The sequence below is a fragment of the Nelumbo nucifera genome, chromosome 4, assembly GCF_055504915.1.
Source record: "Nelumbo nucifera cultivar China Antique chromosome 4, China Antique-T2T, whole genome shotgun sequence".
Classification (NCBI taxonomy): Eukaryota; Viridiplantae; Streptophyta; class Magnoliopsida; order Proteales; family Nelumbonaceae; genus Nelumbo; species Nelumbo nucifera.
Window position 1 is genome coordinate 53,356,321 of NC_142652.1, and position 20,322 is coordinate 53,376,642.

Here is a 20,322-nt window from a genome sequence, read left to right on the forward strand (position 1 = left end):
ATTAATAAAATTGGGGTGCAACACGAGGACTTCCCAGGAGGTCACCCATCCTAGTACTACTTTAGCCCAAGCGCGCTTAACTTCGGAGTTCTGATGGGATCCGGTGCATTAGTGCTGGTATGATCGCACCCGTTTAATTCATGCTCGCTTAGATCTTTATGCACTATCTTGCTCCCCTCCATTAATTGTTTTAGACTTGAAAAAACTGTGTATGCAGCCTTCCTCCCTTGGTAACCGTGCACAAGCTCCTACGTGAGCAGAGTGTTTGCTTTTCCGATCTGCCGCACCCCCGGATAGATGCAATACTATCGCGGGGCCCACAATGCACGACGAATGCCAAAAGCTCGGTTTTTGCACGGTTCCCATTCAGTAATGACGATCGTGCCGCAAATGGTCCGAGTATACGGCGCGTTGTTTGAGTTTGTGTCGCCGAAACGACAAATGGAATTTGCAAATACGATATCAAAATAAAATATTAATAAAATTGGGGTGCAACACAAGGACTTCCCAGGATGTCACCCATCCTAATACTACTCTCGCCCAAGCACACTTAACTTCGGAGTTCTGATGGGATCCGGTGCATTAGTGCTGGTATGATCGCACCCGTTTAATTCATGCTCGCTTATATCTTTATGGACTATCTTGCTCCCTTCCATTAATTGTTTTAGATTTGAAAAAAATGTGTATGCAGCCTTCTTCCCTTGGTAACTGTGCACAAGCTCCTACGTGAGCAGAGTGTTTGCTTTTCAGATCTGCCGCACCCCCGGATAAATGCAATACTATCGCGGGGCCCACAATGCACGACGAATGCCAAATGCCCGGTTTTTGCACGGTTCCCATTCAGTAGTGACGATTGTGCCGCAAATGGTCCGAGTATCCGGCGCGTTGTTTGCGTTTGTCTCGCCGAAACGACAAATGGAATTTGCAAATACGATATCAAAATAAAATATTAATAAAATTGGGGTGCAACACGAGGACTTCCCAGGAGATCACCCATCCTAGTACTACGCTCGCCCAAGCACACTTAACTTCGGAGTTCTGATGGGATCCGGTGCATTAGTGCTGGTATGATCACACCCGTTTAATTCATGCTCGCTTAGATCTTTGTGCACTATCTTGCTCCCCTCCATTAATTGTTTTAGACATGAAAAAACTGTGTATGCAGCATTCCTCCCTTGGTAACCGTGCACAAGCTCCTACGTGAGCAGAGTGTTTGCTTTTCAGATCTGCCGCACCCCCGGATAGATGCAATACTTTCGCGGGGCCCACAATGCACGACGAATGCCAAAAGCCCGGTTTTTGCACGGTTCCCATTCAGTAATGACGATTGTGCCGCAAATGGTCCGAGTATCCGGCGCGTTGTTTGCGTTTGTCTCGCCGAAAAGACAAATGGAATTTGCAAATACGATATCGAAATAAAATATTAATAAAATTGGGGTGCAACACGAGGACTTCCCAGGAAGTCACCCATCCTAGTACTACGCTCGCCCAAGCACACTTAACTTCGGAGTTCTGATGGGATCCGGTGCATTACTGCTGGTATGATCACACCCGTTTAATTCATGCTCGCTTAGATCTTTATGCACTATCTTGCTCCCCTCTATTAATTGTTTTTGACTTGAAAAAACTGTGTATGCAGCCTTCCTCCCTTGGTAACCGTGCACAAGCTCCTACGTGAGCAGAGTGTTTGCTTTTCAGATCTGCCGCACCCCCGGATAGATGCAATACTATCGCGGGGCCCACAATGCACGACGAATGCCAAAAGCCCGGTTTTTGCACGGTTCCCATTCAGTAATGACGATTGTGCCGCAAATGGTCCGAGTATCCGGCCCGTTGTTTGCGTTTGTCTCGCCGAAACGACAAATGGAATTTGCAAATACGATATCGAAATAAAATATTAATAAAATTGGGGTGCAACACGAGGACTTCCCAGGAGGTCACCCATCCTAGTACTACGCTCGCCCAAGCACACTTTACTTCGGAGTTCTGATGGGATCCGGTGCATTAGTGCTGGTATGATCGCACCCGTTTAATTCATGCTCGCTTAGATCTTTATGAACTATCTTGCTCCCTTCCATTAATTGTTTTAGATTTGAAAAAAATGTGTATGCAGCCTTCCTCCCTTGGTAACCGTGCACAAGCTCCTACGTGAGCGGATGTTTGCTTTTCAGATCTGCCGCACCTCCGGATAGATGCAATATTATCGCGGGGCCCACAATGCATGACGAATGCCGAAAGCCCGGTTCTTGCATCGTTGCCTTTCAGTAATGACGATCGTGCCGCAAATGGTCCGAGTATCCGACGCATTGTTTCCAGTTGTCTCCCATAAACAACAAATGGAATTTGCAAATACAAATCAAAATAAAATATTAATAAAATTGGGGTGCAACACGAGGACTTCCCAGGAAGTCACCCATCGTAGTACTACTCTCGCCCAAGCACACTTAACTTCGGAGTTCTGATGGGATCCGGCGCGTTGTTTGAGTTTGTGTCGCCGAAACGACAAATGGAATTTGCAAATACGATATCGAAATAAAATATTAATAAAATTGGGGTGCAACACAAGGACTTCCCAGGAGGTCACCCATCCTAATACTACTCTCGCCCAAGCACACTTAACTTCGGAGTTCTGATGGGATCCAGTGCATTAGTGCTGGTATGATCGCACCCGTTTAATTCATGCTCGCTTAGATCTTTATGAACTATCTTGCTCCCTTCCATTAATTGTTTTAGATTTGAAAAAAATGTGTATGCAGCCTTCTTCCCTTGGTAACCGTGCACAAGCTCCTACGTGAGCAGAGTGTTTGCTTTTCAGATCTGCCGCACCCCCTGATAGATGCAATAATATCACGGGGCCCACAATGCACGACGAATGCCAAAAGTTCGGTTTTTGCACGGTTCCCATTCAGTAATGACAATCGTGCCGCAAATGGTCCGAGTATCCGGCGCGTTGTTTGAGTTTGTCTCGCCGAAACGACAAATGGAATTTGCAAATACGATATCGAAATAAAATATTAATAAAATTGGGATGCAACAAAAGGACTTCCCAGGAGGTCACCCATCCTAGTACTACTCTTGCCCAAGCAAGTTTAACTTCGGAGTTCTGATGGGATCCGGTGCATTAGTGCTGGTATGATCGCACCCGTTAAATTCATGCTCGCTTAGATCTTTATGCACTATCTTGCTCCCCTCCATTAATTGTTTTAGACTTGAAAAAACTGTGTATGCAGCCTTCCTCCCTTGGTAACCGTGCACAAGCTCCTACGTGAGCAGAGTGTTTGCTTTTCAGATCTGTCGCACCCCCGGATAGATGCAATACTATCGCGGGGCCCACAATGCACGACGAATGCCAAAAGCCCGGTTTTTGCACGGTTCCCATTCAGTAATGACGATTGTGCCGCAAATGGTCCGAGTATCCGGCGCGTTGTTTGCGTTTGTCTCGCCGAAAAGACAAATGGAATTTGCAAATACGATATCGAAAGAAAATATTAATAAAATTGGGGTGCAACACGAGGACTTCCCAGGAAGTCACCCATCCTAGTACTACGCTCGCCCAAGCACACTTAACTTCGGAGTTCTGATGGGATCCGGTGCATTAGTGCTGGTATGATCGCACCCGTTTAATTCATGCTCGCTTAGATCTTTATGCACTATCTTGCTCCCCTCCATTAATTGTTTTAGACTTGAAAAAACTGTGTATGCAGCCTTCCTCCCTTGGTAACCGTGCACAAGCTCCTACGTGAGCAGAGTGTTTGCTTTTCAGATCTGCCGCACCCCCGGATAGATGCAATACTATCGCGGGGCCCACAATGCACGACGAATGCCAAAAGCCCGGTTTTTGCACGGTTCCCATTCAGTAATGACGATTGTGCCGCAAATGGTCCGAGTATCCGGCCCGTTGTTTGCGTTTGTCTCGCCGAAACGACAAATGGAATTTGCAAATACGATATCGAAATAAAATATTAATAAAATTGGGGTGCAACACGAGGACTTCCCAGGAGGTCACCCATCCTAGTACTACGCTCGCCCAAGCACACTTAACTTCGGAGTTCTGATGGGATCCGGTGCATTAGTGCTGGTATGATCGCACCCGTTTAATTCATGCTCGCTTAGATCTTTATGAACTATCTTGCTCCCCTCCATTAATTGTTTTAGATTTGAAAAAACTGTGTATGCAGCCTTCCTCCCTTGGTAACCGTGCACAAGCTCCTACGTGAGCAGAGTGTTTGCATTTCAGATCTGCCGCACCTTCGGATAGATGCAATACTATCGCAGGGCCCACAATGCATGACGAATGCCGAAAGCCCGGTTCTTGCATCGTTGCCATTCAGTAATGACGATCGTGCCGCAAATGGTCCGAGTATCCGACGCATTGTTTCCAGTTGTCTCCCAGAAACAACAAATGGAATTTGCAAATACAAATCAAAATAAAATATTAATAAAATTGGGGTGCAACACGAGGACTTCCCAGGAGGTCACCAATCCTAGTACTACTCTCGCCCAAGCACGCTTAACTTCGGAGTTCTGATGGGATCCGGTGCATTAGTGCTGGTATGATTGCACCCGTTTAATTCATGCTCGCTTAGATCTTAATGAACTATTTGCTCCCTTCCATTAATTGTTTTAGATTTGAAAAAAATGTGTATGCAGCCTTCCTCCCTTGGTAACCGTGCACAAGCTCCTACGTGAGCGGAGTGCTTGCTTTTCAGATCTGCCGCACCTTCGGATAGATGCAATACTATCGCAGGGTCCACAATGCATGACGAATGCCGAAAGCCCGGTTCTTGCATCGTTGCCATTCAGTAATGACGATCGTGCCGCAAATGGTCCGAGTATCCGACGCATTGTTTCCAATTGTCTCCCAGAAACAACAAATGGAATTTGCAAATACAAATCAAAATAAAATATTAATAAAATTGGGGTGCAACATGAGGACTTCCCAGGAGGTCACCCATCCTAGTACTACTCTCGCCCAAGCACGCTTGACTTCGGAGTTCTGATGGGATCCGGTGCATTAGTGCTGGTATGATCGCACCCGTTTAATTCATGCTCGCTTAGATCATTATACACTATCTTGCACCCCTCCATTAATTGTTTTAGACTTGAAAAAACTGTGTATTCAGCCTTCCTCCCTTGGTAACCGTGCACAAGCTCTTACGTGAGCAGAGTGTTTGTTTTCAGATCTGCCGCACCCCCGGATAGATGCAATACTATCGCGGGGCCCACAATGCACGACGAATGCCAAAAGCCCGGTTTTTGCACGGTTCCCATTCAGTAATGACAATCGTGCCGCAAATGGTCCGAGTATCCGGCGCGTTGTTTGAGTTTGTCTCGCCGAAACGACAAATGGAATTTGCAAATACGATATCGAAATAAAATATTAATAAAATTGGGGTGCAACACAAGGACTTCCCAGGAGGTCACCCATCCTAGTACTACTCTCGCCGAAGCACGCTTAACTTTGGAGTTCTGATGGGATCCGGTGCATTAGTGCTGGTATGATCGCACCCGTTAAATTCATGCTCGCTTAGATCTTTATGCACTATCTTGCTCCCCTCCATTAATTGTTTTAGACTTGAAAAATCTGTGTATGCAGCCTTCCTCCCTTGGTAACCGTGCACAAGCTCCTACGTGAGCAGAGTGTTTGCTTTTCAGATCTGCCGCACCCCCGGATAGATGCAATACTATCGCGGGGCCCACAATGCACGACGAATGCCAAAAGCCCGGTTTTTGCACGGTTCCCATTCTGTAATGACGATCGTGCCGCAAATGGTCCGAGTATCTGGCGCGTTGTTTGAGTTTGTGTCGCCGAAACGACAAATGGAATTTGCAAATACGATATCGAAATAAAATATTAATAAAATTGGGGTGCAACACAAGGACTTCCCAGGAGGTCACCCATCCTAGTACTACTCTCGCCCAAGCACACTTAACTTCGGAGTTCTGTTGGGATCCGGTGCATTAGTGCTGGTATGATCGCACCCTTATAATTCATGCTCGCTTAGATCTTTATGCACTATCTTGCTCCCCTCCATTAATTGTTTTAGACTTGAAAAAACTGTGTATGCTGCCTTCCTCCCTTGGTAACCGTGCACAAGCTCCTACGTGAGCAGAGTGTTTGCTTTTCAGATCTGCCGCACCCCCGGATAGATGCAATACTATCGCGGGGCCCACAATGCATGACGAATGCCGAAAGCCCGGTTCTTGCATCGTTGCCATTCAGTAATGACGATCGTGCCGCAAATGGTCCGAGTATCCGACGCATTGTTTCCAGTTGTCTCCCATAAACAACAAATGGAATTTGCAAATACAAATCAAAATAAAATATTAATAAAATTGGGGTGCAACACGAGGACTTCCCAGGAGGTCACCCATCCTAGTACTACTTTAGCCCAAGCGCGCTTAACTTCGGAGTTCTGATGGGATCCGGTGCATTAGTGCTGGTATGATCGCACCCGTTTAATTCATGCTCGCTTAGATCTTTATGCACTATCTTGCTCCCCTCCATTAATTGTTTTAGACTTGAAAAAACTGTGTATGCAGCCTTCCTCCCTTGGTAACCGTGCACAAGCTCCTACGTGAGCAGAGTGTTTGCTTTTCCGATCTGCCGCACCCCCGGATAGATGCAATACTATCGCGGGGCCCACAATGCACGACGAATGCCAAAAGCCCGGTTTTTGCACGGTTCCCATTCAGTAATGACGATCGTGCCGCAAATGGTCCGAGTATACGGCGCGTTGTTTGAGTTTGTGTCGCCGAAACGACAAATGGAATTTGCAAATACGATATCGAAATAAAATATTAATAAAATTGGGGTGCAACACAAGGACTTCCCAGGATGTCACCCATCCTAATACTACTCTCGCCCAAGCACACTTAACTTCGGAGTTCTGATGGGATCCGGTGCATTAGTGCTGGTATGATCGCACCCGTTTAATTCATGCTCGCTTATATCTTTATGGACTATCTTGCTCCCTTCCATTAATTGTTTTAGATTTGAAAAAAATGTGTATGCAGCCTTCTTCCCTTGGTAACTGTGCACAAGCTCCTACGTGAGCAGAGTGTTTGCTTTTCAGATCTGCCGCACCCCCGGATAAATGCAATACTATCGCGGGGCCCACAATGCACGACGAATGCCAAAAGCCCGGTTTTTGCACGGTTCCCATTCAGTAGTGACGATTGTGCCGCAAATGGTCCGAGTATCCGGCGCGTTGTTTGCGTTTGTCTCGCCGAAACGACAAATGGAATTTGCAAATACGATATCAAAATAAAATATTAATAAAATTGGGGTGCAACACGAGGACTTCCCAGGAGATCACCCATCCTAGTACTACGCTCGCCCAAGCACACTTAACTTCGGAGTTCTGATGGGATCCGGTGCATTAGTGCTGGTATGATCACACCCGTTTAATTCATGCTCGCTTAGATCTTTGTGCACTATCTTGCTCCCCTCCATTAATTGTTTTAGACATGAAAAAACTGTGTATGCAGCATTCCTCCCTTGGTAACCGTGCACAAGCTCCTACGTGAGCAGAGTGTTTGCTTTTCAGATCTGCCGCACCCCCGGATAGATGCAATACTTTCGCGGGGCCCACAATGCACGACGAATGCCAAAAGCCCGGTTTTTGCAGGGTTCCCATTCAGTAATGACGATTGTGCCGCAAATGGTCCGAGTATCCGGCGCGTTGTTTGCGTTTGTCTCGCCGAAAAGACAAATGGAATTTGCAAATACGATATCGAAATAAAATATTAATAAAATTGGGGTGCAACACGAGGACTTCCCAGGAAGTCACCCATCCTAGTACTACGCTCGCCCAAGCACACTTAACTTCGGAGTTCTGATGGGATCCGGTGCATTACTGCTGGTATGATCACACCCGTTTAATTCATGCTCGCTTAGATCTTTATGCACTATCTTGCTCCCCTCTATTAATTGTTTTTGACTTGAAAAAACTGTGTATGCAGCCTTCCTCCCTTGGTAACCGTGCACAAGCTCCTACGTGAGCAGAGTGTTTGCTTTTCAGATCTGCCGCACCCCCGGATAGATGCAATACTATCGCGGGGCCCACAATGCACGACGAATGCCAAAAGCCCGGTTTTTGCACGGTTCCCATTCAGTAATGACGATTGTGCCGCAAATGGTCCGAGTATCCGGCCCGTTGTTTGCGTTTGTCTCGCCGAAACGACAAATGGAATTTGCAAATACGATATCGAAATAAAATATTAATAAAATTGGGGTGCAACACGAGGACTTCCCAGGAGGTCACCCATCCTAGTACTACGCTCGCCCAAGCACACTTAACTTCGGAGTTCTGATGGGATCCGGTGCATTAGTGCTGGTATGATCGCACCCGTTTAATTCATGCTCGCTTAGATCTTTATGAACTATCTTGCTCCCCTCCATTAATTGTTTTAGATTTGAAAAAACTGTGTATGCAGCCTTCCTCCCTTGGTAACCGTGCACAAGCTCCTACGTGAGCGGATGTTTGCTTTTCAGATCTGCCGCACCTCCGGATAGATGCAATATTATCGCGGGGCCCACAATGCATGACAAATGCCGAAAGCCCGGTTCTTGCATCGTTGCCTTTCAGTAATGACGATCGTGCCGCAAATGGTCCGAGTATCCGACGCATTGTTTCCAGTTGTCTCCCATAAACAACAAATGGAATTTGCAAATACAAATCAAAATAAAATATTAATAAAATTGGGGTGCAACACGAGGACTTCCCAGGAAGTCACCCATCGTAGTACTACTCTCGCCCAAGCACACTTAACTTCGGAGTTCTGATGGGATCCGGCGCGTTGTTTGAGTTTGTGTCGCCGAAACGACAAATGGAATTTGCAAATACGATATCGAAATAAAATATTAATAAAATTGGGGTGCAACACAAGGACTTCCCAGGAGGTCACCCATCCTAATACTACTCTCGCCCAAGCACACTTAACTTCGGAGTTCTGATGGGATCCAGTGCATTAGTGCTGGTATGATCGCACCCGTTTAATTCATGCTCGCTTAGATCTTTATGAACTATCTTGCTCCCTTCCATTAATTGTTTTAGATTTGAAAAAAATGTGTATGCAGCCTTCTTCCCTTGGTAACCGTGCACAAGCTCCTACGTGAGCAGAGTGTTTGCTTTTCAGATCTGCCGCACCCCCTGATAGATGCAATAATATCACGGGGCCCACAATGCACGACGAATGCCAAAAGTTCGGTTTTTGCACGGTTCCCATTCAGTAATGACAATCGTGCCGCAAATGGTCCGAGTATCCGGCGCGTTGTTTGAGTTTGTCTCGCCGAAACGACAAATGGAATTTGCAAATACGATATCGAAATAAAATATTAATAAAATTGGGATGCAACAAAAGGACTTCCCAGGAGGTCACCCATCCTAGTACTACTCTTGCCCAAGCAAGCTTAACTTCGGAGTTCTGATGGGATCCGGTGCATTAGTGCTGGTATGATCGCACCCGTTAAATTCATGCTCGCTTAGATCTTTATGCACTATCTTGCTCCCCTCCATTAATTGTTTTAGACTTGAAAAAACTGTGTATGCAGCCTTCCTCCCTTGGTAACCGTGCACAAGCTCCTACGTGAGCAGAGTGTTTGCTTTTCAGATCTGTCGCACCCCCGGATAGATGCAATACTATCGCGGGGCCCACAATGCACGACGAATGCCAAAAGCCCGGTTTTTGCACGGTTCCCATTCAGTAATGACGATTGTGCCGCAAATGGTCCGAGTATCCGGCGCGTTGTTTGCGTTTGTCTCGCCGAAAAGACAAATGGAATTTGCAAATACGATATCGAAAGAAAATATTAATAAAATTGGGGTGCAACACGAGGACTTCCCAGGAAGTCACCCATCCTAGTACTACGCTCGCCCAAGCACACTTAACTTCGGAGTTCTGATGGGATCCGGTGCATTAGTGCTGGTATGATCGCACCCGTTTAATTCATGCTCGCTTAGATCTTTATGCACTATCTTGCTCCCCTCCATTAATTGTTTTAGACTTGAAAAAACTGTGTATGCACCTTCCTCCCTTGGTAACCGTGCACAAGCTCCTACGTGAGCAGAGTGTTTGCTTTTCAGATCTGCCGCACCCCCGGATAGATGCAATACTATCGCGGGGCCCACAATGCACGACGAATGCCAAAAGCCCGGTTTTTGCACGGTTCCCATTCAGTAATGACGATTGTGCCGCAAATGGTCCGAGTATCCGGCCCGTTGTTTGCGTTTGTCTCGCCGAAACGACAAATGGAATTTGCAAATACGATATCGAAATAAAATATTAATAAAATTGGGGTGCAACACGAGGACTTCCCAGGAGGTCACCCATCCTAGTACTACGCTCGCCCAAGCACACTTAACTTCGGAGTTCTGATGGGATCCGGTGCATTAGTGCTGGTATGATCGCACCCGTTTAATTCATGCTCGCTTAGATCTTTATGAACAATCTTGCTCCCCTCCATTAATTGTTTTAGATTTGAAAAAACTGTGTATGCAGCCTTCCTCCCTTGGTAACCGTGCACAAGCTCCTACGTGAGCAGAGTGTTTGCATTTCAGATCTGCCGCACCTTCGGATAGATGCAATACTATCGCAGGGCCCACAATGCATGACGAATGCCGAAAGCCCGGTTCTTGCATCGTTGCCATTCAGTAATGACGATCGTGCCGCAAATGGTCCGAGTATCCGACGCATTGTTTCCAGTTGTCTCCCAGAAACAACAAATGGAATTTGCAAATACAAATCAAAATAAAATATTAATAAAATTGGGGTGCAACACGAGGACTTCCCAGGAGGTCACCAATCCTAGTACTACTCTCGCCCAAGCACGCTTAACTTCGGAGTTCTGATGGGATCCGGTGCATTAGTGCTGGTATGATTGCACCCGTTTAATTCATGCTCGCTTAGATCTTAATGAACTATTTGCTCCCTTCCAGTAATTGTTTTAGATTTGAAAAAAATGTGTATGCAGCCTTCCTCCCTTGGTAACCGTGCACAAGCTCCTACGTGAGCGGAGTGCTTGCTTTTCAGATCTGCCGCACCTTCGGATAGATGCAATACTATCGCAGGGTCCACAATGCATGACGAATGCCGAAAGCCCGGTTCTTGCATCGTTGCCATTCAGTAATGACGATCGTGCCGCAAATGGTCCGAGTATCCGACGCATTGTTTCCAATTGTCTCCCAGAAACAACAAATGGAATTTGCAAATACAAATCAAAATAAAATATTAATAAAATTGGGGTGCAACACGAGGACTTCCCAGAAGGTCACCCATCCTAATACTACTCTCGCCCAAGCACGCTTAACTTCGGAGTTCTGAGGGGATCCGGTGCATTAGTGTTGGTATGACAAAACCCGTTTAATTCTTGCTCGCTTAGATCTTTATGCACTATCTTGCTCCCCTCCATTAATTGTTTTAGACTTGAAAAAACTGTGTATGCAGCCTTCCTCCCTTGGTAACTGTGCACAAGCTCCTACGTGAGCAGAGTGTTTGCTTTTCAGATCTGCCGCACCCCCGGATAAATGCAATACTATCGCGGGGCCCACAATGCACGACGAATGCCAAAAGCCCGGTTTTTGCACGGTTCCCATTCTGTAATGACGATTGTGCCGCAAATGGTCCGATTATCCGGCGCGTTGTTTGCGTTTGTCTCGCCGAAACGACAAATGGAATTTGCATATACGATATCAAAATAAAATATTAATAAAATTGGGGTGCAACACGAGGACTTCCCAGGAGATCACCCATCCTAGTACTACGCTCGCCCAAGCACACTTAACTTCGGAGTTCTGATGGGAACCGGTGCATTAGTGCTGCTATGATCACACCCGTTTAATTCATGCTCGCTTAGATCTTTATGCACTATCTTGCTCCCCTACATTAATTGTTTTAGATTTGAAAAAAATGTGTATGCAGCCTTCCTCCCTTGGTAACCGTGCACAAGCTCCTACGTGAGCGGAGTGTTTGCTTTTCAGATCTGCCGCACCTCCGGATAGATGCAATACTATCGCGGGGCCCACAATGCATGACGAATGCCGAAAGCCCGGTTCTTGCATCGTTGCCTTTCAGTAATGACGATCGTGCCGCAAATGGTCCGAGTATCCGACGCATTGTTTCCAGTTGTCTCCCAGAAACAACAAATGGAATTTGCAAATACAAATCAAAATAAAATATTAATAAAATTGGGGTGCAACAGGAGGACTTCCCAGGAGGTCTCCCATCCTAGTACTACTCTCGCCCAAGCACGCTTAACTTCGGAGTTCTGATGAGATCCGGTGCATTAGTGCTGGTATGATCGCACCCATTTAATTCATGTTCGCTTAGATCTTTCTGCACTATCTTGCTCCCCTCCATTAATTGTTTTAGACATGAAAAAACTGTGTATGCAGCCTTCCTCCCTTGGTAACCGTGCACAAGCTCCTACGTGAGCAGAGTGTTTGCTTTTCAGATCTGCCGCACCCCCGGATAGATGCAATACTTTCGCGGGGCCCACAATGCACGACGAATGCCAAAAGCCCGGTTTTTGCACGGTTCCCATTCAGTAATGACGATTGTGCCGCAAATGGTCCGCGTATCCGGCGCGTTGTTTGCGTTTGTCTCGCCGAAACGACAAATGGAATTTGCAAATACGATATCGAAATAAAATATTAATAAAATTGGGGTGCAACACGAGGACTTCCCAGGTAGTCACCCATCCTAGTACTACGCTCGCCCAAGCACACTTAACTTCGGAGTTCTGATGGGATCCGGTGCATTAGTGCTGGTATGATCGCACCCGTTTAATTCATGCTCGCTTAGATCTTTATGCACTATCTTGCTCCCCTCCATTAATTGTTTTAGACTTGAAAAAACTGTGTATGCAGCTTTCCTCCCTTGGTAACCGTGCACAAGCTCCTACGTGAGCAGAGTGTTTGCTTTTCAGATATGCCGCACCCCCGGATAAATGCAATACTATCGCGGGGCCCACAATGCACGACGAATGCCAAAAGCCCGGTTTTTGCACGGTTCCCATTCAGTAGTGACGATTGTGCCGCAAATGGTCCGAGTATCCGGCGCGTTGTTTGCGTTTGTCTCGCCGAAACGACAAATGGAATTTACAAATACGATATCAAAATAAAATATTAATAAAATTGGGGTGCAACACGAGGACTTCCCAGGAGATCACCCATCCTAGTACTACGCTCGCCCAAGCACACTTAACTTCGGAGTTCTGATGGGATCCGGTGCATTAGTGCTGGTATGATCACACCCGTTTAATTCATGCTCGCTTAGATCTTTGTGCACTATCTTGCTCCCCTCCATTAATTGTTTTAGACATGAAAAAACTGTGTATGCAGCCTTCCTCCCTTGGTAACCGTGCACAAGCTCCTACGTGAGCAGAGTGTTTGCTTTTCAGATCTGCCGCACCCCCGGATAGATGCAATACTTTCGCGGGGCCCACAATGCACGACGAATGCCAAAAGCCCGGTTTTTGCACGGTTCCCATTCAGTAATGACGATTTTGCCGCAAATGGTCCGAGTATCCGGCGCGTTGTTTGCGTTTGTCTCGCCGAAAAGACAAATGGAATTTGCAAATACGATATCGAAAGAAAATATTAATAAAATTGGGGTGCAACACGAGGACTTCCCAGGAAGTCACCCATCCTAGTACTACGCTCGCCCAAGCACACTTAACTTCGGAGTTCTGATGGGATCCGGTGCATTAGTGCTGGTATGATCGCACCCATTTAATTCATGCTCGCTTAGATCTTTATGCACTATCTTGCTCCCCTCCATTAATTGTTTTAGACTTGAAAAAACTGTGTATGCAGCCTTCCTCCCTTGGTAACCGTGCACAAGCTCCTACGTGAGCAGAGTGTTTGCTTTTCAGATCTGCCGCACCCCCGGATAGATGCAATACTATCGCGGGGCCCACAATGCACGACGAATGCCAAAAGCCCGGTTTTTGCACGCTTCCCATTCAGTAATGACGATTGTGCCGCAAATGGTCCGAGTATCCGGTGCGTTGTTTGCGTTTGTCTCGCCGAAACGACAAATGGAATTTGCAAATACGATATCGAAATAAAATATTAATAAAATTGGGGTGCAACACGAGGACTTCCCAGGAGGTCACCCATCCTAGTACTACGCTCGCCCAAGCACACTTAACTTCGGAGTTCTGATGGGATCCGGTGCATTAGTGCTGGTATGATCGCACCCGTTTAATTCATGCTCGCTTAGATCTTTATGAACTATCTTGCTCCCTTCCATTAATTGTTTTAGATTTGAAAGAAATGTGTATGCAGCCTTCCTCCCTTGGTAACCGTGCACAAGCTCCTACGTGAGCGGATGTTTGCTTTTCAGATCTGCCGCACCTCCGGATAGATGCAATACTATCGCGGGGCCCACAATGCATGACGAATGCCGAAAGCCCGGTTCTTGCATCGTTGCCATTCAGTAATGACGATCGTGCCGCAAAAGGTCCGAGTATCCGACGCATTGTTTCCAGTTGTCTCCCAGAAACAACAAATGGAATTTGCAAATACAAATCAAAATAAAATATTAATAAAATTGGGGTGCAACATGAGGACTTCCCAGAAGGTCACCCATCCTAGTACTACTCTCGCCCAAGCACGCTTAACTTCGGAGTTCTGATGAGATCCGGTGCATTAGTGCTGGTATGATCGCACCCATTTAATTCATGCTCGCTTAGATCTTTGTGCACTATCTTGCTCCCCTCCATTAATTGTTTTAGACATGAAAAAACTGTGTATGCAGCCTTCCTCCCTTCGTAACCGTGCACAAGCTCCTACGTGAGCAGAGTGTTTGCTTTTTAGATCTGCCGCACCCCCGGATAGATGCAATACTTTCGCGGGGCCCACAATGCACGACGAATGCCAAAAGCCCGGTTTTTGCACGGTTCCCATTCAGTAATGACGATTGTGCCGCAAATGGTCCGAGTATCCGGCGCGTTGTTTGCGTTTGTCTCGCCGAAACGACAAATGGAATTTGCAAATACGATATCGAAATAAAATATTAATAAAATTGGGGTGCAACACGAGGACTTCCCAGGAGGTCACCCATCCTAGTACTACTCTCGCCCAAGCACACTTAACTTCAGAGTTCTGATGGGATCCGGTGCATTAGTGCTGGTATGATCACACCCGTTTAATTCATGCTCGCTTAGATCTTTATGCACTATCTTGCTCCCCTCCATTAATTGTTTTAGATTTGAAAAAACTGTGTATGCTGCCTTCCTCCCTTGGTAACCGTGCACAAGCTCCTACGTGAGCAGAGTGTTTGCTTTTCAGATCTGCCGCACCCCCGGATAGATGCAATACTATCGCAGGGCCCACAATGCACGACGAATGCCAAAAAACCGGTTTTTGCACGGTTCCCATTCAGTAATGACGATTGTGCCGCAAATAGTCCGAGTATCCGGCACGTTGTTTGCGTTTGTCTCGCCGAAACGACAAATGGAATTTGCAAATACGATATCGAAATAAAATATTAATAAAATTGGGGTGCAACACGAGGACTTCCCAGGAGGTCACCCATCCTAGTACTACGCTCGCCCAAGCACACTTAACTTCGGAGTTCTGATGGGATCCGGTGCATTAGCGCTGGTATGATCGCACCCGTCTAATTCATGCTCGCTTAGATCTTTATGCACTATTTTGCTCCCCTCCATTAATTGTTTTAGATTTGAAAAAAATGTGTATGCAGCCTTCCTCCCTTGGTAACCGTGCACAAGCTCCTACGTGAGCGGAGTGTTTGCTTTTCAGATCTGCCGCACCCCCGGATAGATGCAATACTATCACGGGGACCACAATGCACGACGAATGCCAAAAGCCCGGTTTTTGCACGGTTCCCATTCAGTAATGACAATCGTGCCGCAAATGGTCCGAGTATCCGGCGCGTTGTTTGAGTTTGTCTCGCCGAAACGACAAATGGAATTTGCAAATACGATATCGAAATAAAATATTAATAAAATTGGGGTGCAACACAAGGACTTCCCAGGAGGTCACCCATCCTAGTACTACTCTCGCCCAAGCACACTTCACTTCGGAGTTCTGATGGGATCCGGTGCATTAGTGCTGGTATGATCGCACCCGTTTAATTCATGCTCGCTTAGATCTTTATGAACTATCTTGCTCCCTTCCATTAATTGTTTTAGATTTGAAAGAAATGTGTATGCAGCCTTCCTCCCTTGGTAACCGTGCACAAGCTCCTACGTTAGCGGATGTTTGCTTTTCAGATTTGCCGCACCTCCGGATAGATGCAATATTATCGCGGGGCCCACAATGCATGACGAATGCCGAAAGCCCGGTTCTTGCATCGTTGCCATTCAGTAATGACGATCGTGCCGCAAATGGTCCGAGTATCCGACGCATTGTTTCCAGTTGTCTCCCAGAAACAACAAATGGAATTTGCAAATACAAATCAAAATAAAATATTAATAAAATTGGGGTGCAACACGAGGACTTCCCAGGAGGTCACCCATCCTAGTAATACGCTCGCCCAAGCACACTTAACTTCGGAGTTCTGATGGGATCCGGTGCATTAGTGCTGGTATGATCGCACCCATTTAATTCATGCTCGCTTAGATCTTAAAGCACTATGTTGCTCCCCTCCATTAATTGTTTTAGATTTGAAAAAACTGTGTATGCAGCCTTCCTCCCTTGGTAACCGTGCACAAGCTACTACGTGAGCAGAGTGTTTGCATTTCAGATCTGCCGCACCCCCGGATAGATGCAATACTATCGCGGGGCCCACAATGCACGACGAATGCCAAAAGCCCGGTTTTTGCACGGTTCCCATTCAGTAATGATGATCGTGCCGCAAATGGTCCGAGTATCCGGCACGTTGTTTGCGTTTGTCTCGCCGAAACGACAAATGGAATTTGCAAATACGATATCGAAATAAAATATTAAAAAAATTGGGGTGCAACACGAGGACTTCCCAGGAGGTCACCCATCCTAGTACTACTCTCGCCCAAGCACACTTAACTTCAGAGTTCTGATGGGATCCGGTGCATTTATGCACTATCTTGCTCCCCTCCATTAATTGTTTTAGATTTGAAAAAAATGTGTATGCAGCTTTCCTCCCTTGGTAACCGTGCACAAGCTCCTACGTGAGCAGAGTGTTTGCTTTTCAGATCTGCCCCACCTCCGGATAGATGCAATACTATCGCGGGGCCCACAATGCATGACGAATGCCGAAAGTCCGGTTCTTGCATCGTTGCCATTCAGTAATGACGATCGTGCCGCAAATGGTCCGAGTATCCGACGCGTTGTTTCCAGTTGTATCGCCGAAACAAGAAATGGAATTTGCAAATACAAATCAAAATAAAATATTAATAAAATTGGGGTGCAACACGAGGACTTCCCAGGAGGTCACCCATTCTAGTACTACTCTCGCCCAAGCACACTTAACTTCGAGGTTTTGATGGGATCCGGTGCATTAGTGCTGGTATGATCGCACCCGTTTAATTCATGCTCGCTTAGATCTTTATGCACTATCTTGCTCCCCTCCATTAATTGTTTTAGATTTGAAAAAACTGTGTATGCAGCCTTCCTCCCTTGGAAACCGTGCACAAGCTCCTACGTGAGCGGATTGTTTGCTTTTCAGATCTGCCGCACCACCGGATAAATGCAATACTATCGCGGGGCCCACAATGCACGACGAATGCCGAAAGACCGGTTCCTGCATCGTTGCCATTCAGTAATGACGATCGTGCCACAAATGGTCCGAGTATCCGACACATTGTTTCCAGTTGTCTCCCAGAAACAACAAATGGAATTTGCAAATACAAATCAAAATAAAATATTAATAAAATTGGGGTGCAACACGAGGACTTCCCAGGAGGTCACCCATCCTAGTAATACGCTCGCCCAAGCACACTTAACTTCGGAGTTCTGATGGGATCCGGTGCATTAGTGCTGGTATGATCGCACCCGTTTAATTCATGCTCGCTTAGATCTTTATGCACTATCTTGCTCCCCTCCATTAATTGTTTTAGATTTGAAAAAACTGTGTATGCAGCCTTCCTTCCTTGGAAACCGTGCACAAGCTCCTACGTTAGCGGATGTTTGCTTTTCAGATTTGCCGCACCTCCGGATAGATGCAATACTATCGCGGGGCCCACAATGCATGACGAATGCCGAAAGCCCGGTTCTTGCATCGTTGCCATTCAGTAATGACGATCGTGCCGCAAATGGTCCGAGTATCCGACGCATTTTTTCCAGTTGTCTCCCAGAAACAACAAATGGAATTTGCAAATACAAATCAAAATAAAATATTAATAAAATTGGGGTGCAACACGAGGACTTCCCAGGAGGTCACCCATCCTAGTAATACGCTCGCCCAAACACACTTAACTTCGGAGTTCTGATGGGATCCGGTGCATTAGTGCTGGTATGATCGCACCCGTTTAATTCATGCTCGCTTAGATCTTTATGCACTATCTTGCTCCCCTCCATTAATTGTATTAGATTTGAAAAAAATGTGTATGCAGCCTTCCTCCCTTGGTAACCGTGCACAAGCTCCTACGTGAGCGGAGTGTTTGCTTTTCAGATCTGCCGCACCCCCGGATAGATGCAATACTATCACGGGGACCACAATGCACGACGAATGCCAAAAGCCCGGTTTTTGCACGGTTCCCATTCAGTAATGACAATAGTGCCGCAAATGGTCCGAGTATCCGGCACGTTGTTTGCGTTTGTCTCACCGAAACGACAAATGGAATTTGCAAATACGATATCGAAATAAAATGTTAATAAAATTGGGGTGCAACACGAGGACTTCCGAAGAGGTCACCCATCCTAGTATTACTCTCGCCCAAGCACGCTTAACTTCGGAGTTCTAATGGGATCCGGTGCATTAGTGCTGGTACGATCGCACCCATTTAATTCATGCTCGCTTAAATCTTTATGCACTATCTTGCTCCCCTCCATTAATTGTTTTAGATTTGAAAAAACTGTGTATGCAGCCTTCCTCCCTTGGTAACCGTGCACAAGCTACTACGTGAGCAGAGTGTTTGCATTTCAGATCTGCCGCACCCCCGGATAGATGCAATACTATCGCGGGGCCCACAATGCACGACGAATGCCAAAAGCCCGGTTTTTGCACGGTTCCCATTCAGTAATGATGATCGTGCCGCAAATGGTCCGAGTCTCCGGCGCGTTGTTTGCGTTTGTCTCGCCGAAACGACAAATGGAATTTGCAAATACGATATCGAAATAAAATATTAAAAAAATTGGGGTGCAACACGAGGACTTCCCAGGAGGTCACCCATCCTAGTACTACTCTCGCCCAAGCACACTTAACTTCAGAGTTCTGATGGGATCCGGTGAATTAGTGCTGGTATGATCACAACCGTTTAATTCATGCTCGCTTAGATCTTTATGCACTATCTTGCTCCCCTCCATTAATTGTTTTAGATTTGAAAAAAATGTGTATGCAGCTTTCCTCCCTTGGTAACCGTGCACAAGCTCCTACGTGAGCAGAGTGTTTGCTTTTCAGATCTGCCCCACCTCCGGATAGATGCAATACTATCGCGGGGCCCACAATGCATGACGAATGCCGAAAGTCCGGTTCTTGCATCGTTGCCATTCAGTAATGACGATCGTGCCGCAAATGGTCCGAGTATCCGACGCGTTGTTTCCAGTTGTATCGCCGAAACAAGAAATGGAATTTGCAAATACAAATCAAAATAAAATATTAATAAAATTGGGGTGCAACACGAGGACTTCCCAGGAGGTCACCCATTCTAGTACTACTCTCGCCCAAGCACACTTAACTTCGGAGTTTTGATGGGATCCGGTGCATTAGTGCTGGTATGATCGCACCCGTTTAATTCATGCTCGCTTAGATCTTTATGCACTATCTTGCTCCCCTCCATTAATTGTTTTAGATTTGAAAAAACTGTGTATGCAGCCTTCCTCCCTTGGAAACCGTGCACAAGCTCCTACGTGAGCGGATTGTTTGCTTTTCAGATCTGCCGCACCACCGGATAAATGCAATACTATTGCGGGGCCCACAATGCACGACGAATGCCGAAAGCCCGGTTCCTGCATCGTTGCCATTCAGTAATGACGATCGTGCCACAAATGGTCCGAGTATCCAACACATTGTTTCCAGTTGTCTCCCAGAAACAACAAATGGAATTTGCAAATACAAATCAAAATAAAATATTAGTAAAATTGGGGTGCAACAGGAGGACTTCCCAGGAGGTCACCCATCCTAGTACTACTCTCGCCCAAGCACGCTTAACTTCGGAGTTCTGATGGGATCCGGTGGATTAGTGCTGGTATGATCGCACCCGTTTAATTCATG

General features: G+C 46.3%; 39 non-coding genes and 4 pseudogenes across 39 annotated transcripts; all 43 read right to left on the reverse strand.

Annotated features, from left to right (window-relative positions):
- Nucleotides 1-12: 12 nt before the first annotated feature.
- LOC148799127 (5S ribosomal RNA) lies at nucleotides 13-131 on the reverse strand. Its single transcript, XR_016069940.1, has one exon. It is a non-coding gene; the product is annotated as a 5S ribosomal RNA (ribosomal RNA).
- A 355-nt stretch (nucleotides 132-486) lies between these two features.
- On the reverse strand, nucleotides 487-605 carry LOC148799128 (5S ribosomal RNA). The gene has a single exon (XR_016070077.1). It is a non-coding gene; the product is annotated as a 5S ribosomal RNA (ribosomal RNA).
- Nucleotides 606-960: 355 nt separating this feature from the next.
- Nucleotides 961-1,079, reverse strand: LOC148799129 (5S ribosomal RNA). The gene has a single exon (XR_016075067.1). It is a non-coding gene; the product is annotated as a 5S ribosomal RNA (ribosomal RNA).
- A 355-nt stretch (nucleotides 1,080-1,434) lies between these two features.
- Nucleotides 1,435-1,553, reverse strand: LOC148799130 (5S ribosomal RNA). Its single transcript, XR_016069835.1, has one exon. It is a non-coding gene; the product is annotated as a 5S ribosomal RNA (ribosomal RNA).
- A 355-nt stretch (nucleotides 1,554-1,908) lies between these two features.
- LOC148799131 (5S ribosomal RNA) lies at nucleotides 1,909-2,027 on the reverse strand. The gene has a single exon (XR_016073469.1). It is a non-coding gene; the product is annotated as a 5S ribosomal RNA (ribosomal RNA).
- Nucleotides 2,028-2,551: 524 nt separating this feature from the next.
- On the reverse strand, nucleotides 2,552-2,670 carry LOC148799132 (5S ribosomal RNA). The gene has a single exon (XR_016075433.1). It is a non-coding gene; the product is annotated as a 5S ribosomal RNA (ribosomal RNA).
- Nucleotides 2,671-3,025: 355 nt separating this feature from the next.
- LOC148799133 (5S ribosomal RNA) lies at nucleotides 3,026-3,144 on the reverse strand. Its single transcript, XR_016069442.1, has one exon. It is a non-coding gene; the product is annotated as a 5S ribosomal RNA (ribosomal RNA).
- A 355-nt stretch (nucleotides 3,145-3,499) lies between these two features.
- On the reverse strand, nucleotides 3,500-3,618 carry LOC148799134 (5S ribosomal RNA). The gene has a single exon (XR_016074336.1). It is a non-coding gene; the product is annotated as a 5S ribosomal RNA (ribosomal RNA).
- A 355-nt stretch (nucleotides 3,619-3,973) lies between these two features.
- LOC148799135 (5S ribosomal RNA) lies at nucleotides 3,974-4,092 on the reverse strand. The gene has a single exon (XR_016072106.1). It is a non-coding gene; the product is annotated as a 5S ribosomal RNA (ribosomal RNA).
- Nucleotides 4,093-4,446: 354 nt separating this feature from the next.
- Nucleotides 4,447-4,565, reverse strand: LOC148799136 (5S ribosomal RNA). Its single transcript, XR_016073709.1, has one exon. It is a non-coding gene; the product is annotated as a 5S ribosomal RNA (ribosomal RNA).
- Nucleotides 4,566-4,918: 353 nt separating this feature from the next.
- On the reverse strand, nucleotides 4,919-5,037 carry LOC148799137 (5S ribosomal RNA). Its single transcript, XR_016074485.1, has one exon. It is a non-coding gene; the product is annotated as a 5S ribosomal RNA (ribosomal RNA).
- Nucleotides 5,038-5,391: 354 nt separating this feature from the next.
- On the reverse strand, nucleotides 5,392-5,510 carry LOC148799138 (5S ribosomal RNA). The gene has a single exon (XR_016069978.1). It is a non-coding gene; the product is annotated as a 5S ribosomal RNA (ribosomal RNA).
- Nucleotides 5,511-5,865: 355 nt separating this feature from the next.
- On the reverse strand, nucleotides 5,866-5,984 carry LOC148799139 (5S ribosomal RNA). The gene has a single exon (XR_016074610.1). It is a non-coding gene; the product is annotated as a 5S ribosomal RNA (ribosomal RNA).
- Nucleotides 5,985-6,338: 354 nt separating this feature from the next.
- Nucleotides 6,339-6,457, reverse strand: LOC148799140 (5S ribosomal RNA). The gene has a single exon (XR_016069941.1). It is a non-coding gene; the product is annotated as a 5S ribosomal RNA (ribosomal RNA).
- A 355-nt stretch (nucleotides 6,458-6,812) lies between these two features.
- On the reverse strand, nucleotides 6,813-6,931 carry LOC148799141 (5S ribosomal RNA). The gene has a single exon (XR_016070078.1). It is a non-coding gene; the product is annotated as a 5S ribosomal RNA (ribosomal RNA).
- A 355-nt stretch (nucleotides 6,932-7,286) lies between these two features.
- LOC148799142 (5S ribosomal RNA) lies at nucleotides 7,287-7,405 on the reverse strand. Its single transcript, XR_016075068.1, has one exon. It is a non-coding gene; the product is annotated as a 5S ribosomal RNA (ribosomal RNA).
- Nucleotides 7,406-7,760: 355 nt separating this feature from the next.
- LOC148799143 (5S ribosomal RNA) lies at nucleotides 7,761-7,879 on the reverse strand. Its single transcript, XR_016069836.1, has one exon. It is a non-coding gene; the product is annotated as a 5S ribosomal RNA (ribosomal RNA).
- A 355-nt stretch (nucleotides 7,880-8,234) lies between these two features.
- Nucleotides 8,235-8,353, reverse strand: LOC148799144 (5S ribosomal RNA). Its single transcript, XR_016072107.1, has one exon. It is a non-coding gene; the product is annotated as a 5S ribosomal RNA (ribosomal RNA).
- A 524-nt stretch (nucleotides 8,354-8,877) lies between these two features.
- LOC148799145 (5S ribosomal RNA) lies at nucleotides 8,878-8,996 on the reverse strand. The gene has a single exon (XR_016075434.1). It is a non-coding gene; the product is annotated as a 5S ribosomal RNA (ribosomal RNA).
- A 355-nt stretch (nucleotides 8,997-9,351) lies between these two features.
- LOC148799146 (5S ribosomal RNA) lies at nucleotides 9,352-9,470 on the reverse strand. Its single transcript, XR_016068913.1, has one exon. It is a non-coding gene; the product is annotated as a 5S ribosomal RNA (ribosomal RNA).
- Nucleotides 9,471-9,825: 355 nt separating this feature from the next.
- On the reverse strand, nucleotides 9,826-9,944 carry LOC148799147 (5S ribosomal RNA). The gene has a single exon (XR_016074337.1). It is a non-coding gene; the product is annotated as a 5S ribosomal RNA (ribosomal RNA).
- A 354-nt stretch (nucleotides 9,945-10,298) lies between these two features.
- LOC148799148 (5S ribosomal RNA) lies at nucleotides 10,299-10,417 on the reverse strand. The gene has a single exon (XR_016072108.1). It is a non-coding gene; the product is annotated as a 5S ribosomal RNA (ribosomal RNA).
- A 354-nt stretch (nucleotides 10,418-10,771) lies between these two features.
- LOC148799149 (5S ribosomal RNA) lies at nucleotides 10,772-10,890 on the reverse strand. Its single transcript, XR_016073710.1, has one exon. It is a non-coding gene; the product is annotated as a 5S ribosomal RNA (ribosomal RNA).
- A 353-nt stretch (nucleotides 10,891-11,243) lies between these two features.
- Nucleotides 11,244-11,362, reverse strand: LOC148799150 (5S ribosomal RNA; annotated as a pseudogene).
- Nucleotides 11,363-11,717: 355 nt separating this feature from the next.
- Nucleotides 11,718-11,836, reverse strand: LOC148799151 (5S ribosomal RNA; annotated as a pseudogene).
- A 354-nt stretch (nucleotides 11,837-12,190) lies between these two features.
- On the reverse strand, nucleotides 12,191-12,309 carry LOC148799152 (5S ribosomal RNA). The gene has a single exon (XR_016075167.1). It is a non-coding gene; the product is annotated as a 5S ribosomal RNA (ribosomal RNA).
- A 355-nt stretch (nucleotides 12,310-12,664) lies between these two features.
- Nucleotides 12,665-12,783, reverse strand: LOC148799153 (5S ribosomal RNA). The gene has a single exon (XR_016073628.1). It is a non-coding gene; the product is annotated as a 5S ribosomal RNA (ribosomal RNA).
- A 355-nt stretch (nucleotides 12,784-13,138) lies between these two features.
- On the reverse strand, nucleotides 13,139-13,257 carry LOC148799154 (5S ribosomal RNA). Its single transcript, XR_016075069.1, has one exon. It is a non-coding gene; the product is annotated as a 5S ribosomal RNA (ribosomal RNA).
- Nucleotides 13,258-13,612: 355 nt separating this feature from the next.
- On the reverse strand, nucleotides 13,613-13,731 carry LOC148799155 (5S ribosomal RNA). Its single transcript, XR_016074338.1, has one exon. It is a non-coding gene; the product is annotated as a 5S ribosomal RNA (ribosomal RNA).
- A 355-nt stretch (nucleotides 13,732-14,086) lies between these two features.
- Nucleotides 14,087-14,205, reverse strand: LOC148799156 (5S ribosomal RNA). The gene has a single exon (XR_016072109.1). It is a non-coding gene; the product is annotated as a 5S ribosomal RNA (ribosomal RNA).
- Nucleotides 14,206-14,558: 353 nt separating this feature from the next.
- On the reverse strand, nucleotides 14,559-14,677 carry LOC148799157 (5S ribosomal RNA). The gene has a single exon (XR_016074843.1). It is a non-coding gene; the product is annotated as a 5S ribosomal RNA (ribosomal RNA).
- Nucleotides 14,678-15,032: 355 nt separating this feature from the next.
- Nucleotides 15,033-15,151, reverse strand: LOC148799158 (5S ribosomal RNA). The gene has a single exon (XR_016072973.1). It is a non-coding gene; the product is annotated as a 5S ribosomal RNA (ribosomal RNA).
- A 355-nt stretch (nucleotides 15,152-15,506) lies between these two features.
- Nucleotides 15,507-15,625, reverse strand: LOC148799159 (5S ribosomal RNA). Its single transcript, XR_016073148.1, has one exon. It is a non-coding gene; the product is annotated as a 5S ribosomal RNA (ribosomal RNA).
- Nucleotides 15,626-15,980: 355 nt separating this feature from the next.
- On the reverse strand, nucleotides 15,981-16,099 carry LOC148799160 (5S ribosomal RNA). Its single transcript, XR_016072827.1, has one exon. It is a non-coding gene; the product is annotated as a 5S ribosomal RNA (ribosomal RNA).
- A 353-nt stretch (nucleotides 16,100-16,452) lies between these two features.
- Nucleotides 16,453-16,571, reverse strand: LOC148799161 (5S ribosomal RNA). The gene has a single exon (XR_016075426.1). It is a non-coding gene; the product is annotated as a 5S ribosomal RNA (ribosomal RNA).
- Nucleotides 16,572-16,926: 355 nt separating this feature from the next.
- On the reverse strand, nucleotides 16,927-17,043 carry LOC148799162 (5S ribosomal RNA; annotated as a pseudogene).
- A 309-nt stretch (nucleotides 17,044-17,352) lies between these two features.
- Nucleotides 17,353-17,471, reverse strand: LOC148799163 (5S ribosomal RNA; annotated as a pseudogene).
- Nucleotides 17,472-17,825: 354 nt separating this feature from the next.
- LOC148799164 (5S ribosomal RNA) lies at nucleotides 17,826-17,944 on the reverse strand. The gene has a single exon (XR_016075427.1). It is a non-coding gene; the product is annotated as a 5S ribosomal RNA (ribosomal RNA).
- A 353-nt stretch (nucleotides 17,945-18,297) lies between these two features.
- On the reverse strand, nucleotides 18,298-18,416 carry LOC148799165 (5S ribosomal RNA). Its single transcript, XR_016069476.1, has one exon. It is a non-coding gene; the product is annotated as a 5S ribosomal RNA (ribosomal RNA).
- Nucleotides 18,417-18,771: 355 nt separating this feature from the next.
- LOC148799166 (5S ribosomal RNA) lies at nucleotides 18,772-18,890 on the reverse strand. The gene has a single exon (XR_016070373.1). It is a non-coding gene; the product is annotated as a 5S ribosomal RNA (ribosomal RNA).
- A 355-nt stretch (nucleotides 18,891-19,245) lies between these two features.
- LOC148799167 (5S ribosomal RNA) lies at nucleotides 19,246-19,364 on the reverse strand. The gene has a single exon (XR_016069178.1). It is a non-coding gene; the product is annotated as a 5S ribosomal RNA (ribosomal RNA).
- Nucleotides 19,365-19,718: 354 nt separating this feature from the next.
- Nucleotides 19,719-19,837, reverse strand: LOC148799168 (5S ribosomal RNA). The gene has a single exon (XR_016075286.1). It is a non-coding gene; the product is annotated as a 5S ribosomal RNA (ribosomal RNA).
- A 354-nt stretch (nucleotides 19,838-20,191) lies between these two features.
- Nucleotides 20,192-20,310, reverse strand: LOC148799169 (5S ribosomal RNA). The gene has a single exon (XR_016074407.1). It is a non-coding gene; the product is annotated as a 5S ribosomal RNA (ribosomal RNA).
- Nucleotides 20,311-20,322: the final 12 nt, after the last annotated feature.